The sequence below is a fragment of the Lissotriton vulgaris genome, chromosome 9 (assembly GCF_964263255.1).
Source record: "Lissotriton vulgaris chromosome 9, aLisVul1.2, whole genome shotgun sequence".
Classification (NCBI taxonomy): Eukaryota; Metazoa; Chordata; class Amphibia; order Caudata; family Salamandridae; genus Lissotriton; species Lissotriton vulgaris.
Window position 1 is genome coordinate 1,232,905,841 of NC_141697.1, and position 20,058 is coordinate 1,232,925,898.

Sequence of the window (20,058 nt, forward strand, 5' to 3'; positions counted from 1 at the left end):
AAGGAAATCTATTGTTGGTGGTGCTCCCCAAAGTTAATTTTTTCAAGTTCAAAGAAGCATTGCAACACTAACAGCAGCAATGGACAAGTGAGGAAAGACAAGCTGGCAGTGCAAGCATTGGGAGGGCTCGTACAGTAGCTCTGAAGAAGCAAAGATCAACTGGACACAGGATGAAGCTGACCTTCCCTGCAACAGCACACACACTAGTCTGAACCACAGTGCATAGCAGGAAGCGACTAGAGAGAAACTCAAAGTAGACACAGACACGCCATAGGCGACCGGTCAACACTTACGACACTGCTACTGACAATAAAGATACAAGTAAGCACACGCAATCACCTTAAGGAGATCTAAAAGTACCAGAGTCAATGAAAGCAGATAAGCAAATACCTGCTAAGGAAGTTAAACCTTATGTAAACTCTGTATTATTCTGGAAAAAAAACATTGCAAAAAAGTACACAGACTATGCATACATTTATGTATGCAGTCATTACACAACACTCCGGACAGACCGAAGATGAGTCTCCTTGACCAAACAACACTAGATATGCCGGCAGGATTACCACTAGCGCTGCAAATCCAGAGCGTTAGCAACAGATTGTAGGCTGCAGTCTGGACTGACAATGAAACAAACCAGAGGAAGGCTTGACGCTGGCCCTGGTGGACAAGGTGACCTCGTAAAGTAGGTTAGGGTTATACTTTGCAGGTGACACTGTTTGAAGCGTTGCACCCCTGCAACCACAAGAGCAAGGGTGCAACTGGCAGACACTAAGGGGCCTATTTATCAAGCAGTCACGCAGTGCAGCGAGCCACCGTGCTGCGATGTGTGACAGTGAAAGGGCAGGAATGTGCTATGTTTAACATTATTCAGCGCATTCCTGTCTTTTCCCTGCACCGGTGCACAATCTGCTCCTAGCGCCAACGCAGGCACCCTTGCACCGTGGGGCAGAGTGCAGCACACATAGAAAGAGGAAACACCCAGGAGAAATACATATATTTCTCCCCGTTACACCCCACCTGGAGAGGCGTAGCATTTGTGACGCATTCCCAGGCCTACCACTTAATGTAAGTCTGGGAACCCGCCAAAATCCACAGGTTTCGCGTGGGAACACCCACGCCCCACCCACGGAACGCCTCCATAGCGCAGAGTAGGCAACGCAGTGATTTGCGCTGTGGTGAAATGAACTGAAAAAGAATTTATACAGAGCGCTAATCCCAAAAAGTTACACCAGATTTATCAGGTCATTCAAGGCCAAATACGGTGGACTTGCGAGGCTGGTGAATCACACTTAGGAGTTGCGTTGCTCTTGCATCCCATTGCGTGGTGCAAGTGTAGTGCACCTACTAGATAAATGTGGCCCTGAATGTGCAGGAAATGAAGTAGACTACAATATGGGTACAGTGGGTACATGCTCAGAAACCTCACTGCAGAGGCACACTGTAAGGTTGATAAGTATAGAATACACCGCTTGTTATTTAAGGAGTTCAGAATGTTTTGGAAGGGATGACAGTTCTGGAATAGGGGAGACTGTGTGGTGAAGTGGAGGTATTTTTCACCTCTATGTATGTTCTCTTTGTATTGCGGGTTTTATTAATTAAAGGTCTTGAAGATCAGTTTATTCCGTCGCCACGTGTCGTCATTTAACTGAAGCACACAATACAATTTATGGACGATCGACTAAAACCCACTGGTCACCAACTGAAGAAGAAATCAAATCTTGGAACATTTCTAAGGGATTTGAGCGTTGGTCAGCGTCTACAAAAGTTGTTGCAGTTGGAGAGTTTGCAACTACTTCGAGAGATTGAATTGTAGGTGATAAAACGAAGAACTTAAAATCACAACAGAAGAAATGTACATGTTTCAGATGTGGTTCAAAATTCCATTTGGAAAAAAACAATTCTCCTTCTGTAGGGAGGAAATTTATTAACTGCAAAAAACAGGTAAAGAAACAGGTCACTTTCAAGGTGTATGTTGGGCCAACAGAAATAGAAGCCTCTTAGAGTGAATGCTGTAGAAGAATGCGTTGAGTTTGTTACAAATTTAGTGTTGACTATTAAAACTGAAGTTGATAATTCAGATTTATTGCATTTCAAAGCTCCACTGGGTCTCGTTCGCACGGGCAAAACCGGTATTGAAGTTATGGGAGAATCTGCATCTGCCATAACTATATTGTCAAATACCCTTTATTTTGAAAATAAATTTAATACAATTTAAATTGCAACAGATGTTCAACTAAATCATTTGGCGGGCAGGATATTGAAATCCTAGACCATTTCCCATAAAACTTAGAATTGAATGGGCATGCTAATTTGATTAAAACGCATGTTGCCGTAAAAGGTTGTGACATTGTAGGTTGACGTGATATTGGAATATTAGGCATCATTTTGCACGTGGCACGGCCGATCCCATTTGTAAATGTAAATGTAAATGTAGGTGTATTTATATAGCGCAACCTGTCACCCAAAGGGCATCCTGGCGCTTGCTTAGGGAACCCGTCCTGGTATTCCCCTGTGAGAGGCCCCGGCAGGGTGTCCACAGGGTGAAAGCCAGGCATCCCGCCGCGAGGGGCCGTCGTGGAGATTAAGCAAGCTATTGCCCAGAGCTGCAGAGTGAGACCCCGTGAGTCGAGTAGGCACCGGAGCGAGAATTGTCGAGGCCGTGGAATTTTGAGCCCGAGACCCCCTGAGGCGGGGAATCGAACCCTGGTCCGCGGTCGATCCCAGTTTCCGGGTCTGTCGCCTCTAACCACTGAGCCACACTTCTCCACTTTCATTAGGAGAAATACCTATGCCAGTCCGAGATAATAATGACTCTAGAGTTGAGATGGGTTTTAAACTTATTTAAACAAGTATGATGAAATTTTTCAGTCTAAAGAAGGCCGTGATAAAGGGGTTGTGCATGATATTAAATTAAAGTCAGGTGCAATTCCGGTCAAACACAAGGTTAGACCATTTCCCTTGAGTGTAAGGGACAAGTTAAAATACCTGCTGGATTCCAAGTGTAGAGACGGCATTATTGAAGCCACTGATTCGGCTGAATGGGTTACAGCTGTTGTTTTGGAATTTTAAAAATCTGGCAGAATATCAATTTATGTGCAGATTTAATTTAATTAATCAAGAACAACATTGTTGACTGCCACCCCCTACCAAAGAAACAGGAAATTTTAATGGCTTTTGAGGGTGCCACTTGTTTTTCTACAATTGATCTCAAATCAGCTTACCACTAAGCGGTGTTGTCAGAGCGGTCAAGAGAACTAACTACTTCTGTGACTACTTTTGGTGCCTTTAGATATTTAAGATTCAGAAAAGGGGGTGGTGATGAACAGAGTGTCTGAATTAAGCAGACCACTCTTACCCAGTCAAGAGATCAGGGCTTGATCCATCACCGTTATTTAGCTCACTGCATCACCCCAGTTCAGAACCTGGCTATAGCCCCCTTTTCTGAATCGTTTTTGTCCACCATAAGCGTAGAAGGGTATACTCAGATGTGAGTCCCTTGCTCATTGCACCATCAGGATTCAAGCAAGCCGGGCCGAAGACGGCTGAAATGCCAGAAACCGATCCCCGGAAGCTTGTTTCCTTCCCAGTATAAGAATTGGCTTGGTAGTTTGGTTTGCCCTGTTCCCATGATGCACTGGGCCAGGGACAGACTAATTTGGATGTAGCCAGGTTCTGAGCTTGGATGGTGCAGTGAGCTAAAAAACGGTGATGGATCAAGCCCTGATCTTTGGACTGGGTAAGAGTGGTCTGCTTAATTCAGACACTCTGTTCATCACCACCCCCTTTTCTGAATCGTTTTTGTCCACCATAAGCGTGGAAGGGTATACTCAGATGTGAGTCCTTGCTCATTGCACCATCAGGATTCAAGCAAGCCGGGCCGAAGACGGCGGAAATGCCAGAAACCGGTCCCCGGAAGCTTGTTTCCTTCCCAGTATAAGAATTGGCTTGGTAGTTTGGTTTGCCCTGTTCCCATCATGCACTGGGACAGGAACAGACTAATTTGCATGTAGCCAGGTTCTGAGCTGGGATGGTGCAGTGAGCTAAAAAACGGTGATGGATCAAGCCCTGATCTTTGGACTGGGTAAGAGTGGTCTGCTTAATTCAGACATTCTGTTCATCACCACCCCCTTTTCTTAATCGTTTTTGTCCACCATAAGCGTGGAAGGGTATACTCATATGTGAGTCCCTTGCTCATTGCACCATCAGGATTCAAGCAAGCCGGGCCGAAGACGGCTGAAATGCCAGAAACAGGTCCCCGGAAGCTTGTTTCCTTCCCAGTGAAAGAATTGGCTTGGTAGTTTGGTCTGAACTGTTCCCATGATGCACTGGGCCAGGGACAGACTAATTTGCATGTAGCCAGGTTCTGAGCTAGGATGGTGCAGTGAGCTAAAAAACGGTGATGGATCAAGCCCTGATCTTTGGACTGGGTAAGAGTGGTCTGCTTAATTCAGACACTCTGTTCATCAACACCCCCTTTTCTGAATCGTTTTAGATATTTAAGGCTTCCTTTAGCTTTTGCACCCACTACATTTGTATTTCAGCGGCTTATGATGTTTAAAGGGGTCCAGGCATTTAAGGGCAACATTTTAATCTTAGAAACAATGTTCAAGGGCACAATAAAATTCTAGATCACATCTGGTGCATTTTGTGTGAAATAGGCCGGACAGTCTCAAAGGATAGGAGCAGATTTTTTGTTAAAGAACTTGATTATTTGGGTCTTACCTCTGACAGTGACATGAAAACAAAAGGAAATCCCATTGCCGCTATTAAACATGCAGCATCTCCTGAGGTCATTTCTAGGCCTGAGTGGATATTATGTCAAATACGTGCAGGATTCTGCCATTGCTATTGAACCAATAGGGCTTCAAGAACATAACGGAGAAAGGTTTGTGTGGGCCAAAGGAGAGGGTGATGCTTTTCAGAGAGTTAAGAACATGATTGCGTCAGCACCTGCCTTGCAAATTGTGATTTGTGCCTGAATGCTCTGTCACAGCTGATGCCAGCTCTCTGGGTCTGGGGGATGTTTTAAACAGCGATATAAAGGCAAAGAGCAATCCAGCCCTTTCATTTCACGTACGCTAATGGATCCTTAAAAACACAATAGTACTATTGGAAGAGAGGGTCTTGTGTGTGCACATGGGCTGTAGAAAAGTTTAAGATATACTTTTGGGGAAATTATTTTGACCTCATCACTGAACATAAACACCTTTTATTTTTAATAAGTGGATATGTCACTGGTTTCTAGACTTATGAAATGATTTTCCAGATTACAGAAATTCAACTTTGAATTTAAACATATTCCAGGAGGCAAAAATGTCAGAGCTGATTGCCTTTCGCGTTTGCCGTTACCTAATTCTTCTGATTTGAGCGGCGATACAGATGCTGATTGCGTTGTTTCTGCTGTTAATGCGTCTCTTTCCAGGGTTAGTTCTGAAGGTGTTGCACAGTCTACTAGTTCTGAAGGTGTTGCACAGCCAGTACTGGGGAGTTCTACTAGTTCTGAAGGTGTTGCACAGCCAGTACTGGGGAGTTCTACTAGTTCTGAAGGTGTTGCACAGCCTGTACTAGAGAGTTTTACTAGTTCTGAAGGTGTTGCACAGCCAGTACTGGGGAGTTCTACTAGTTCTGAAGGTGTTGCACAGCCAGTACTGGGGAGTTCTACTAGTTCTGAAGGTGTTGCACAGCCAGTACTGGGGAGTTCTACTAGTTCTGAAGGTGTTGCACAGCCTGTACTAGAGAGTTTTACTAGTTCTGAAAGTGTTGCACAGCCAGTACTGGGGAGTTCTACTAGTTCTGAAGGTGTTGCACAGCCAGTACTGGGGAGTTCTACTAGTTCTGAAGGTGTTGCACAGCCAGTACTAGAGAGTTTTACTAGTTCTGAAGGTGTTGCACAGCCAGTACTAGGGAGTTTTACTAGTTCTGAAGGTGTTGCACAGCCAGTACTGGGGAGTTCTACTAGTTCTGAAGGTGTTGCACAGCCAGTACTAGAGAGTTTTACTAGTTCTGAAGGTGTTGCACAGCCAGTACTGGGGAGTTCTACTAGTTCTGAAGGTGTTGCACAGCCAGTACTGGGGAGTTCTACTAGTTCTGAAGGTGTTGCACAGCCTGTACTAGAGAGTTTTACTAGTTCTGAAGGTGTTGCACAGCCAGTACTGGGGAGTTCTACTAGTTCTGAAGGTGTTGCGCAGCCAGTACTGGGGAGTTCTACTAGTTCTGAAGGTGTTGCACAGCCAGTACTGGGGAGTTCTACTAGCTCTGAAGGTGTTGCACAGCCAGTACTAGGGAGTTCTACTAGTTCTGAAGGTGTTGCACAGCCAGTACTGGGGAGTTCTACTAGTTCTGAAGGGGTTGCACAGCCAGTACTGGGGAGTTCTACTAGTTCTGAAGGTGTTGCACAGCCTGTACTAGGGAGTTCTACTAGTTCTGAAGGTGTTGCACAGCCAGTACTAGGGAGTTCTACTAGTTCTGAAGGTGTTGCACAGCCTGTACTAGAGAGTTCTACTAGTTCTGAAGGTGTTGCACAGCCAGTACTAGGGAGTTTTACTAGTTCTGAAGGTGTTGCACAGCCAGTACTGGGGAGTTCTACTAGTTCTGAAGGTGTTGCACAGCCAGTACTAGAGAGTTTTACTAGTTCTGAAGGTGTTGCACAGCCAGTACTGGGGAGTTCTACTAGTTCTGAAGGTGTTGCACAGCAAGTACTGGGGAGTTCTACTAGTTCTGAAGGTGTTGCACAGCCAGTACTGGGGAGTTCTACTAGTTCTGAAGGTGTTGCACAGCCAGTACTGGGGAGTTCTACTAGTTCTGAAGGTGTTGCACAGCCAGTACTAGGGAGTTCTACTAGTTCTGAAGGTGTTGCACAGCCTGTACTAGAGAGTTCTACTAGTTCTTAAGGTGTTGCACAGCCAGTACTGGGGAGTTCTACTAGTTCTGAAGGTGTTGCACAGCCAGTACTGGGGAGTTCTACTAGTTCTGAAGGTGTTGCACAGCCTGTACTAGAGAGTTTTACTAGTTCTGAAGGTGTTGCACAGCCAGTACTGGGGAGTTCTACTAGTTCTGAAGGTATTGCACAGCCAGTACTGGGGAGTTCTACTAGTTCTGAAGGTGTTGCACAGCCAGTACTGGGGAGTTCGACTAGTTCTGAAGGTGTTGCACAGCCTGTACTAGAGAGTTTTACTAGTTCTGAAGGTGTTGAACAGCCAGTACTGGGGAGTTCTACTAGTTCTGAAGGTGTTGCACAGCCAGTACTGGGGAGTTCTACTAGTTCTGAAGGTGTTGCACAGCCAGTACTGGGGAGTTCTACTAGTTCTGAAGGTGTTGCACAGCCAGTACTAGGGAGTTCTACTAGTTCTGAAGGTGTTGCACAGCCAGTACTGGGGAGTTCTACTAGTTCTGAAGGGGTTGCACAGCCAGTACTGGGGAGTTCTACTAGTTCTGAAGGTGTTGCACAGCCTGTACTAGGGAGTTCTACTAGTTCTGAAGGTGTTGCACAGCCAGTACTAGGGAGTTCTACTAGTTCTGAAGGTGTTGCACAGCCTGTACTAGAGAGTTCTACTAGTTCTGAAGGTGTTGCACAGCCAGTACTGGGGAGTTCTACTAGTTCTAAAGGTGTTGCACAGTCTACTAGTTCTGAAGGTGTTGCACAGCCTGTACTAGAGAGTTCTACTAGTTCTGAAGGTGTTGCACAGCCAGTACGGGGGAGTTCTACTAGTTCTGAAGGTGTTGCACAGTCTACTAGTTCTGAAGGTGTTGCACAGCCTGTACTAGAGAGTTCTACTAGTTCTGAAGATGTTGCACAGCCAGTACTGGGGAGTTCTACTAGTTCTGAAGGTGCTGCACAGCCTGTACTAGAGAGTACTACTAGTTCTGAAGGTGTTGCACAGCCTGTACTAGAGAGTTCTACTAGTTCTGAAGGTGTTGCACAGCCAGTACTGGGGAGTTCTACTAGTTCTGAAGGTGTTGCACAGTCTACTAGTTCTGAAGGTGTTGCACAGCCTGTACTAGAGAGTTCTACTAGTTCTGAAGGAGTTGCACAGCCAGTACTGGGGAGTTCTACTAGTTCTGAAGATGTTGAACAGCCTGTACTAGGGAGTTCTACTAGTTCTGAAGGTGTTGCAGAGCTAGTACTGGGGAGTTCTACTAGTTCTGAAGGTGATACACAGCCAGTACTGGGGAGTTCTACTAGTTCTGAAGGTGTTGCACAGGCAGTACTAGGGAGTTCTACTAGTTCTGAAGGTGTTGCACAGCCAGTACTGGGGAGTTCTACTAGTTCTGAAGGTGTTGCACAGCCAGTACTGGGGAGTTCTACTAGTTCTGAAGGTGTTGCACAGCCTGTACTAGAGAGTTTTACTAGTTCTGAAGGTGTTGCACAGCCAGTACTGGGGAGTTCTACTAGTTCTGAAGGTGTTGCACAGCCAGTACTGGGGAGTTCTACTAGTTCTGAAGGTGTTGCACAGCCAGTACTGGGGAGTTCTACTAGTTCTGAAGGTGTTGCACAGCCAGTACTAGGGAGTTCTACTAGTTCTGAAGGTGTTGCACAGCCAGTACTGGGGAGTTCTACTAGTTCTGAAGGTGTTGCACAGCCAGTACTGGGGAGTTCTACTAGTTCTGAAGGTGTTGCACAGCCTGTACTAGAGAGTTTTACTAGTTCTGAAGGTGTTGCATAGCCAGTACTTGGGGAGTTCTACTAGTTCTGAAGGTGTTGCACAGCCAGTACTGGGGAGTTCTACTAGTTCTGAAGGTGTTGCACAGCCAGTACTGGGGAGTTCTACTAGTTCTGAAGGTGTTGCACAGCCTGTACTAGAGAGTTTTACTAGTTCTGAAGGTGTTGCACAGCCAGTACCGGGGAGTTCTACTAGTTCTGAAGGTGTTGCACAGCCAGTACTGGGGAGTTCTACTAGTTCTGAAGGTGTTGCACAGCCAGTACTGGGGAGTTCTACTAGTTCTGAAGGTGTTGCACAGCCAGTACTGGGGAGTTCTACTAGTTCTGAAGGTGTTGCACAGCCTGTACTAGAGAGTTCTACTAGTTCTGAAGGTGTTGCACAGCCAGTACTGGGGAGTTCTACTAGTTCTGAAGGGGTTGCACAGCCAGTACTGGGGAGTTCTACTAGTTCTGAAGGTGTTGCACAGCCTGTACTAGGGAGTTCTACTAGTTCTGAAGGTGTTGCACAGCCAGTACTAGGGAGTTCTACTAGTTCTGAAGGTGTTGCACAGCCTGTACTAGAGAGTTCTACTAGTTCTGAAGGTGTTGCACAGCCAGTACTGGGGAGTTCTACTAGTTCTGAAGGTGTTGCACAGTCTACTAGTTCTGAAGGTGTTGCACAGCCTGTACTAGAGAGTTCTACTAGTTCTGAAGGTGTTGCACAGCCAGTACTGGGGAGTTCTACTTGTTCTGAAGGTGTTGCACAGTCTACTAGTTCTGAAGGTGTTGCACAGACTGTACTAGAGAGTTCTACTAGTTCTGAAGGTGTTGCACAGCCAGTACTGGGGAGTTCTACTAGTTCGGAAGGTGTTGCACAGTCTACTAGTTCTGAAGGTGTTGCACAGCCTGTACTAGAGAGTTCTACTAGTTCTGAAGGTGTTGCACAGCCAGTATGGGGGAGTTCTACTAGTTCTGAAGGTGTTGCACAGTCTACTAGTTCTGAAGGTGTTGCACAGCCTGTACTAGAGAGTTCTACTAGTTCTGAAGATGTTGCACAGCCAGTACTGGGGAGTTCAACTAGTTCTGAAGGTGCTGCACAGCCTGTACTAGAGAGTTCTACTAGTTCTGAAGGTGTTGCACAGCCTGTACTAGAGAGTTCTACTAGTTCTGAAGGTGTTGCACAGCCAGTACTGGGGAGTTCTACTAGTTCTGAAGGTGTTGCACAGTCTACTAGTTCTGAAGGTGTTGCACAGCCTGTACTAGAGAGTTCTACTAGTTCTGAAGGTGTTGCACAGCCAGTACTGGGGAGTTCTACTAGTTCTGAAGGTGTTGAACAGCCTGTACTAGGGAGTTCTACTAGTTCTGAAGGTGTTGCACAGCTAGTACTGGGGAGTTCTACTAGTTCTGAAGGTGATACACAGCCAGTACTGGGGAGTTCTACTAGTTCTGAAGGTGTTGCACAGCCAGTACTGGGGAGTTCTACTAGTTCTGAAGGTGTTGCACAGCCAGTATTGGGGAGTTCTACTAGTTCTGAAGGTGTTGCACAGCCAGTACTGGGGAGTTCTACTAGTTCTGAAGGTGGTACCAGCCAGTACTGGGGAGTTCTACTAGTTCTGAAGGTGTTGCACAACCAGTACTGGGGAGTTCTACTAGTTCTGAAGGTGTTGCACAACCAGTACTGGGGAGTTCTACTAGTTCTGAAGGTGTTGCACAGTCAGTACTGGGGAGTTCTACTAGTTCTGAAGGTGTTGCACAACCTGTACTAGAGAGTTCTACTAGTTCTGAAGGTGTTGCACAACCAGTACTGGGGAGTTCTACTAGTTCTGAAGGTGTTGCACAAGCAGTACTGGGGAGTTCTACTAGTTCTGAAGGTGTTGCACAGCCAGTACTGGGGAGTTCTACTAGTTCTGAAGGTGTTGAACAGCCTGTACTAGGGAGTTCTACTAGTTCTGAAGGTGTTGCACAGCTAGTACTGGGGAGTTCTACTAGTTCTGAAGGTGATACATGGCCAGTACTGGGGAGTTCTACTAGTTCTGAAGGTGTTGCACAGCCAATACTGGGGAGTTCTACTAGTTCTGAAGGTGTTGCACAGCCAGTACTGGGGAGTTCTACTAGTTCTGAAGGTGTTGCACAACCAGTACTGGGGAGTTCTACTAGTTCTGAAGGTGTTGCACAACCAGTACTGGGGAGTTCTACTAGTTCTGAAGGTGTTGCACAACCTGTACCTGAGAGTTTTACTAGTTCTGAAGGTGTTGCACAGCCAGTACTGGGGAGTTCTACTAGTTCTGAAGGTGTTGCGCAGTCTACTAGTTCTAAAGGTGTTGCACAGCCAGTACTGGGGAGTTCTTTACTAGTTCTGAAGGTGTTGCACAGCCAGTACTGGGGAGTTCTACTAGTTCTGAAGGTGTTGCACAGCCAGTACTGGGGAGTTCTACTAGTTCTGAAGGTGTTGCACAGCCAGTACTGGGGAGTTCTACTAGTTCTGAAGGTGTTGCACAACCAGTACTGGGGAGTTCTACTAGTTCTGAAGGTGTTGCACAGCCAGTACTGGGGAGTTCTACTAGTTCTGAAGGTGTTGCACAACCAGTACTGGGGAGTTCTACTAGTTCTGAAGATGTTGCACAACCAGTACTGGGGAGTTCTACTAGTTCTGAAGGTGTTGCACAACCTGTACTAGAGAGTTTTACTAGTTCTGAAGGTGTTGCACAGCGTCTACCGGGGAGTTTCCCTAGTTCGGAAGGCTATGTACTGCATGTACAGGGTGTACAGACTAGAGTTTTCCACAATGTGTTGCATGTAAAAGTCAAATGTTAAGATTATCTTATGTATTGATCAGCTCTTCTGTTATTTGACTTCATTTACTTCAACCTCTTTTTTTCTGTTTGTTCTGCCGAGATGGAGGTGTTGTAATGTATGTGTGTCTATAGAAGTGCATTATGTTGTGCTTTCTGTTCTGGGATTCCACTGGTGTCCAGCAGCCACACAGACTTCGGCTTCTTCTTGGATTGCAGTTGTATCTCTGGCATCCTCTTTGGTCCTTCGTGGGCCTTGTATTTGGATGACTAATGCTTCAGAATAAAGCAGCTTTCTTCACGGTACATGTTCCCTCCTCTGCCTGAATTACTGCAGTCGTAAAGCCCCCTCTTTGCAGGTGCTCATTACCCACCTGGCTGCTGCCTTGTCAAGAAACCCACAATCCGTGAGGGGAAAAGCATCTCACGCGCTTCATCCATAGCGAGCTCCCTTTCTTGCTCGGGCTGTGGGTGGGCGTAGAGTGATAGAGGGAGGAGTGACAGCCCATGGCCAGCAAATCAATCTTGCCTAACATGCCTGACAAGTCTGAGATGCAAGAGCAGCTGCCATTCATTGCACAGCTCAGAACATGTCAATCAAAGGCAAGTTCCTGCAGATGAGATGCTTTCCTAATTCATCGCACTCTACCTGAAATAGTTGTCAATAGAAACGCATGCATGTTTTTCAGCTGCTTGTACCACTCTTAAAATTCTTCTGTGCCATTGATTAATTTTTCACTTTCTTGTCTTTATCTCTCAATTCTTGCAAAAAGTAAACATGCCAGGGTCTGAACATCCCACATCGCTGATAGGAACAGGCCATAGCAATGGCACAACCATCGTTCGCTGTTGTGCCATCTCCCTGGGCAGATGGCACTTGCATCCTCACTGCCAGGGCCTCTAAGAAACCTAGCTACATGATGGTTATGTCTTCTCACCAGCGGTTTGCCGGTTTCATGGCTGGTTATATTCCATATTGGAAGCAGGACAATATTTTAGAAGAACTTGCATTGATGAAAAAAGGCCCTCTGAGCTGGTATTGACAATAAGTATAAAAAATAATCACTCAAGGTGTGTGAGGTTCGATAAGAATCGGAACGACGTTTCTGGGCTTGTCTGCAGATGGATGAGTTTGGTATCTACGAACCGTAAATGACGAGATTAGTAGATGTACGTGTTTTCGCTACACTACTTGGAAGGGTTCGTCTTATTTACGGGTTTTCCATCTGAACCTTCGGGTTCCATTTTAGATATGGCATCCATTTTGTTTCTTGCCCTCACGTAGCCGGCGAACGGAGAATGTCCGCTTGATGACCCTGGGATTCCCAAGCTCTTGCGGAAAATGCATATTCCTTTGAGTGTGCCTTTATGACTAGGGGATTGACACGGCAGAAGCAGATGGCTCCGCTCGGGGCTCATCTTGCCGTGCCGGTATATTGTTTCAGCCTTGCATACTTAGGCTCGAATCCTTTGATCCTGTGATCACGCTTCCGATATTGCCCCCACACTCTTTTCAATCTGTTGTCTGTCTTTTCCTGCACCTGTTTCTGTCTCTTCTCTTAGGTCGTTTGCAACTAGAATGGAATGTGTTTAATGGGGGGATAGCGTACTTTTACAGTTGGGAACCGACATGTTACTGTAATTATGTTCCGGGCTTCTGAAAAACATGAATGCGATCCTTTTGAAGTTTACTGTGGGAATTGAGTTGTAACCTTTTGTTCATTATGTTGTGCAATGGCGAAAATGTGTATAAAAGGAGCGATCCACTTTTGCAATTCGAAGCAGACTCTCTGAACCTACACTGTGTTGTACTTCTAGCGATTTCTGTGTCCCTGCAGTAAATAAACGCTGATCTTTGACGCCGAAGGAAGTGTCCCGTGTCTCTGTAATTTGTACGCCGGAACAGGTATCCCCACGAAGGTTTCAGGTGTTGTTCCCTGGCACCGCTGGGCCTTAAATTAGCCCAGTCCTTCAGTTGGCGCCCAACGTGGGGCGACATCATGCGGTACCGGTCCAAAGCCTGACGATCGTGAGGAACTTCGTGTGAAATCTCTGAGGGAAGGTGCACCCCGCTTCATCGATCCTGTTGTCGAAATAAGTGGTCCGAAGATTTTTCCCGCGAAGATTCCCGCTTCCAGACGGCTGCGACGGACTGATGCCCTGACTGTCGACCTATTTTGGTGCCTGGCGTAGTCCTTTGTACGGCGAGACGATAGACGGGCCTTCCTGGTGCGCCATTGTTCTTTCAGTTAAGTATTTGTGGGTCGCTCCCAGTTAGCTCTTTGGTTCCTTTTTAGGAACATTTGTTTCAAATTCGAAAACTTTGCATTTGCTTGACATTTGCTTTGTACTTTGAAACTTGGTTGTTGTTGTTGACACTTGGTTGATTGCATGGTTCCATTGCATATTTTTGATTCTTAGTTGTTGGGTTTTTCTTTGACAATTGCAATTGCCAAAAACCGAGGGTCTCGTATTTTTGCGAGAATATCATAATTCGATAACCCTTGAAGTTTGAAACTCGGTTAGTGTGCATGATGCCTGGCCGTAGTATTTTGTTTGGTTTTCTTAAATGTTGCAGCACGGATTCCCGGTTGGAAAACTCGTGTCCGATACCTCCGGTTGGAACTCCGATTTATGAGCTCTACAGTCGACATGGAGTGGGCCCCATTGTATATAATGAATTTTGGATCCGTCATACGAGAAAAGATGGTGTCCTTAGTTGGCCACCCCATGGTAGCTTTGAAACTGAGATTCTAGATAATCTCGAAGCAAAATTGTTTAAAAAGAAAGCTAGGCCAGCAATGTTTGATTCCTTTCGGTTATGGCGCAAAGAGGCCAGACAGAAAGAAATCAAGCTGACTAAGAAAAATAAGAGAGAGGGTATCATTTCGATAATGCAAGGTGCAGAACAACATCAGCGAGACAAGGCAGAGAAGGAAAAGGAAGTTTCTATCAGACAGCATAGCATGGCGGTGGATAAATGTTATCCGGTTTTACCGTCGAGTTCTGAAAAAAAGGGAGAAGAAGAGAAAGAGGATCCTTTGTTATCTTATTTACTAAAGTCACCACCACCTTATGTACAGGGTGCTATAGCCCCTATAGTTCCTCCTGTTCTTCCGCCTATTGTTCCGGCGGCTGCTGGTCAGCCTGTAGTTGGTCCTGTTCCTCCGAATCCTCTTGTTCCTCAAGTGAGCCCTGCTCCTTTACTACCTCTTCTTCCTACTGCTCCTCTGCCCGTAACTTCTCAGTCTATTGTTACTACTACTCCTGTTATCTTGGCTACTCCCACTGCTCCTACGTTTAGTCCTAATATTGTTGCTCCTGTTCTTCTCTCCTCTTCTCCTTCTGTTCGTAAATGTATACCTAATTCTGTTGCTACTCTCTATTCTCCACTTTTCGGATCGTTATTCGAATCTGATGTCTCTGAAATCTCTCAGAGACGAAGTCAAATGCCTGGTTTAAGGGAGAGTGAGACGTTAGTAACTATGGCGCGTAGGTGGATTAGACACCCTGCTAAGTACACTTCACGCATAGTTTACGATACGTTCTCTCAGTTTAATGAGCCCACACAGAGATTCGTGTTCGAAGAGATGTGCAAATCATGAGAGAAGAGTGGGATAGTGATGAGCTAGATATCGTACCACCCGATATGACTGAGCTCCAGGGTCAGTTTTCGAACGGTATGATTGTAGGAGGTGATGTACGATGTGCATTAGAGCGATTGTTAGCTTTTAGGTCTACAGTGCCTTCACGAGCGTTGTTTGACGACGACTCCAATGATCCGAAAACGAAATCTGGTCAGTACCCCATGCGAGAGGTCCCCCCAGTGTGGAGGCCAGGTGATGCTGCTGTCGTTCCTCCAATTTTGCCACACTTCCAGAGAGTTTGGATACACCTCCCGTGGAAGCGTTTAGAAGTTTTGCAGGTGAAACAATCCTTGCCTGATCCACGGAAGAATCCGGCAGGTTATTACAAGGAGTTATCCCAATTTGTGGATGCTTCTATTATGAACCTTGCTGATATCGACATGTTGTTTGGTAATGTCGTACCGCAACCAATTTGGGCGAAGATTCGTCACGAGAATCATGCAGCTGAGTTGGGTGGTGATTGGGCTGCAATTGTAGTGGCCGATGGACAGCAAGTTGGTGGGGCCAAGCCCGAACAGTTAATTACGGATCTGCCCCAAAGAATCATTACGCTCATGAAAACACTCATGCCAGCGATGAAGGTGAACTGGGATAAATTGTCTGCTTGCAAACAAAAGAGAGACGAGAGTGTCTCCGATTTCTTTACTAGGTTTGAGGAGGCATTTATCGATCATAGTGGTCAGGACATGAGCACTGAGGGAGGTCAGCGATTGTTTGTCGATAAGTTTGTGTTCAATCTGTTGCCTGAACTATGCAATAAATTGAAAAATTCTGAAAGTGCTTGGGCTGTTTCAACAACAGCTCAAATATTAGCAACGGCTCAATATTATGAGAATAGGGAAAAAGAGGAGAATGATCGTGCAGAAAAGAAAACGAAGGAGCTAAAAACTAAGGTCTTATTGCAGCAAGCGTATCCCCCGCGCTTGAATCAGAATGATTCGCAACAGCAGCATGTGCAGTATTGACCACAGGCACAGTCTTCTAGAATGCAGTCGCGCTCTGAATACTCTGCACCCAAATCTATGATTGGGAATAATCAGTGTGCATATTGTAAGGGTGAGGGCCATTATAAATTTCATTGCCCTGTTTTACGTGACCGAACGAATGGTGTCTCGGTTCGAGGAGGTCGTGGTGGTCCTCCGCAAGCCTCTCGGGGTAGAGGTCGTGGCACCTCTCAAAATCAAAATGAGCGTTCTGCTCCTCCATCGGACACGAACAATTGTTTTGATCAGCGAAATACATCGTCTGGTAGATCTGCACAGTATCATGTGGATGACTATTATGTTGAGCATGAGATTTGTGCAGACAATGATTATTAGGACAGCCATAGACAAAGAGAGGGAGTAGTATCAGTTCCGGTTGATCAGAGAGGGCCTTACGTCGCAGTTGCCACATTGGGCGTAGTTGAGTCTTTTCTGTTGGACACTGGTGCAGCAAAAAGTTCCATCATGCATTCGAAACTCCCTGGCGCACCTTTGTCTGGCTTAACGAACGTTTCTGTTGGATTTTCTGGCGCCCCGGTTAGCAATCCAGTATCTAACCCTTTGTCCCTTACGATCGGGACACGTGAGCTGGAGGCTCCTTTGATTTTAACTACTGGTTGTGGTGAGAATCTCTTGGGTCTGGATTTGTTAAAACGGTTATATGTGACTCTGTATTGCTCTCCTACTGGAGTGGAGCTTACATTAGGTCAGAGAGTGATCTCTCCTATGTACTTGTCAACTGATAAGTTCCCACCGGAATTGAGTTCCCTTCCTGAGTCTTTATGGGCAACAGGTCCCAATGATGTGGGCCTCCTGGACATACCACCTTATGTAGTCCACTTGAAATCACATGTGAGATTACCGCGTATCCCCCAGTATCGTATCTCTCTTGATGGCGAGCGAGCGCTATTAGCGATCATTTATGACTTGATCAAAAAGGATGTTATTGAAGAAACTCGGGGAAATGTGTGTAATAGTCCGGTGTTACCTATTTTGAGACGAACTGACCCATCTAAGCCTCCTGTGTACCGTTTTGTGATTGATTTGAGAGAAGTGAATAAAATCGTAATTCCACAGTTTCCAGTGGTTCCTGACATTACGGCTTTGCTGACCCTGATTCCAGCCTCTGCCTCCTGGTTTTCGGTGATAGATCTAAAGAATGCCTTCTTTAGTATTCCGATTGCTGAGGAAAGCAGAGATCTATTCGGCTTCTCATTAGGTGGTCGCAGTTTTAGGTTTAAACGCGCACCACAGGGGTACTGTGAGAGTCCATCGATCTACAGTCAAGCCCTTAAGAGTCAACTTGATGCATTTGTGTTACCTGCTGGTGCGGCCTTGATTCAGTATGTCGATGATCTGTTAGTGGCTGCCGACACTGAGCAAATTTGTAAAACTGCTACGGTATTGTTGTTAAAGCATTTATGTGACTTACATCACAAGGTGTCACCTTCTAAGCTACAGTATTGCTATCAAGAAGTAACCTATTTAGGTCACTTATTGTCAAAGGAGGGAAGGTTGACCCCAGAAAGAATTGCAGCGATCGCTCGAATGACTGTGCCAACAACTCAAAGAGACGTACGTGCCTTTCTAGGTATCACGTCATACTGCAGGCAATGGATTCCAAACTTTTCATTGTTAGCGAAGCCATTGTTAGCTCTCACGTGCAAGGATGTTCCGACTCCTTTGCCATGGACTGAAGATTGTCAGAAAAGTTTTTCTGAATTACGTGATGCGTTGTGTTCGGCTCCTGTGTTAGGTACTCCTGATTACAGTAAGCCGTTTACACTATACGTTCACGAGAGAGACGGCTGTGCGTTAAGCGTTTTGACGCAACAATTTGGCGGCAAACAGCGTCCATGTGCATATTTTTCTTCGACTTTAGACCCCGTAGCTAGAGCATTGCCGAGTTGTCTAAGAGCGACAGCGGCAGCTGCGGTGTCCATTCGACAGTCCGCAGGTCTGGTCATGGATAATATGCTTACAGTGATGGTTCCGCATGCAGTTGACACTCTCTTGAATCGAACGAAGACTCAACACTTGACGAGTGCAAGGTTGTCCGGTTATGAGTTGACACTTTTGGCAAGTCATATACAGATAAAACGTTGTAATGTGTTGAATACAGCGACATTGTTGCCGATTCATATGGAATCAGGTGATGTAGCACCACATGACTGTTACTTAAGAACTGAAGAAGAGACGAAGGGTCGTATTGACCTGAAAAACACTCCATTGGAAGATTCTGATGGTACTTTGTATGTTGATGGTTCATGCTTCAAGTTGCTGAATGGTGATGTGACGACTGCGTATGCGGTAGTGACGTTGACTACGGTTGTGGAAACTGCGAGATTGAGTCAGAATTCGGCGCAAGCGGCAGAGTTGATTGCTTTAACGAGAGCGTGTGTTTTGTCTAAAGGAAAGCGAGTGAATGTGTTTACTGACAGTCAGTATGCGTTTGGCGTAGCGCATAGTTTTGGTCGATTGTGGAGAGAGAGAGGATTCATGACTTCTCATGGCACGAAGATTCAACACGGACAGCTCGTGAACGATCTTCTAGATGCACTTACATTGCCTAAGCAAGTGGCAATCATTAAATGCAGCGCACATCGAAAGGTCACAGATGATGTTGGTCGCGGTAACGCGTTTGCAGATGAAATTGCTAAGGAAACGGTCAAGAATCTGACAAATCGAATGTATGTTACGAGTTCAGTGAGATGGCTAGCGGAAACTGGTATGTGTGAGGACACAGTTGAGAGTGTGAAAGCAATTCAGAATGAGGCCACCGAAACTGAAAAGGCTAAGTGGAAAGAAAGCACGGGGAAGTTAGACATGAATGGATGTTGGGTTGATTTGTCAGAATATCAGAGATGGATGCTACCGAATGCGTATGTGCTTGCCGTTGTTACTATGGCCCATGGCATGTCACATATTAGCGCGAAAGGTATATGTACATTGTTGTCTCCTGTATGGAAGAATGATGGGATTGCTAAGTGTGCTGAGAGAGTGGTCAAGAACTGTATGGTATGTTTGATGCATAATCCTGGCAAGGGCACTCCCACTCCACCTGGTCATTTTGCTCCTCCTACATGCCCCTTTGAAGTTATCCAATTGGACTTCATCCATATGGAGAGATGCAATAATTTGAAATATGTATTGGTTGTGGTTTGTGCGTTCTCCAGATGGATTGAGGCCTACCCTCTTAAGGATAATACTGCCCTGTCCACAGCAAAAGTTCTACTCAAAGAATATTTCCCAAGATACGGAATGCCACGGATCGTATGGTCGGATAATGGTAGTGAGTTTGTGGGAAGTGTGATGAAGAGTGTGTGTGCGGGTTTGGGTATTCGCCAAAAATTTCATAGCGCTAACCATCCCCAATCGGCGGGTTTGGTGGAAGGGTACAATGGTACTCTGAAACTGAAACTTGCCAAAATCCAAGCAACGACTGGGTTATAACGGCCTGATGCCTTGCCTTTAGCTCTCCTGTCGACCAGGGCGACTGTGCACTCTCGAGTAGGGCTTAGCCCATATGAGATTGTGTTCGGCCGTCCTGCGAACATTTGGGGAGTTCCAAGGCCTAGGGAATTTAGCAGAATTGAATATCCAATGTTGATTGACTATCTTTACGATCTGACTGCTAAATTGAGTTTGATTCATCAACAGGTTTTTGAAGCTCTACCTGCACAAACAGAAGGACCTGGACATCGGCTTCAACCTGGAGAGTGGGTCCTAATCCGCAATTTTGGGAGAAAACGAAATCTTGAGCCAAGGTTCGTGGGACCCTACCAAGTTTTGTTGGCAACGAGGACTGCAGTTCGGTTGGACGGCAGGAAGCATTGGGTGCACGCCACCCACACGAAGAAAGTACCGCTTCCATTGCCAGCAAATAATTGGATAAGGAAAGGATTTGCCCCGACTGAAACAGATGTCATCCCAAAGTATGTGCCATTTAGCGATGCTCAACCTGTAGAGATCGATCCAGCGCAGCCAGATACGTCTGT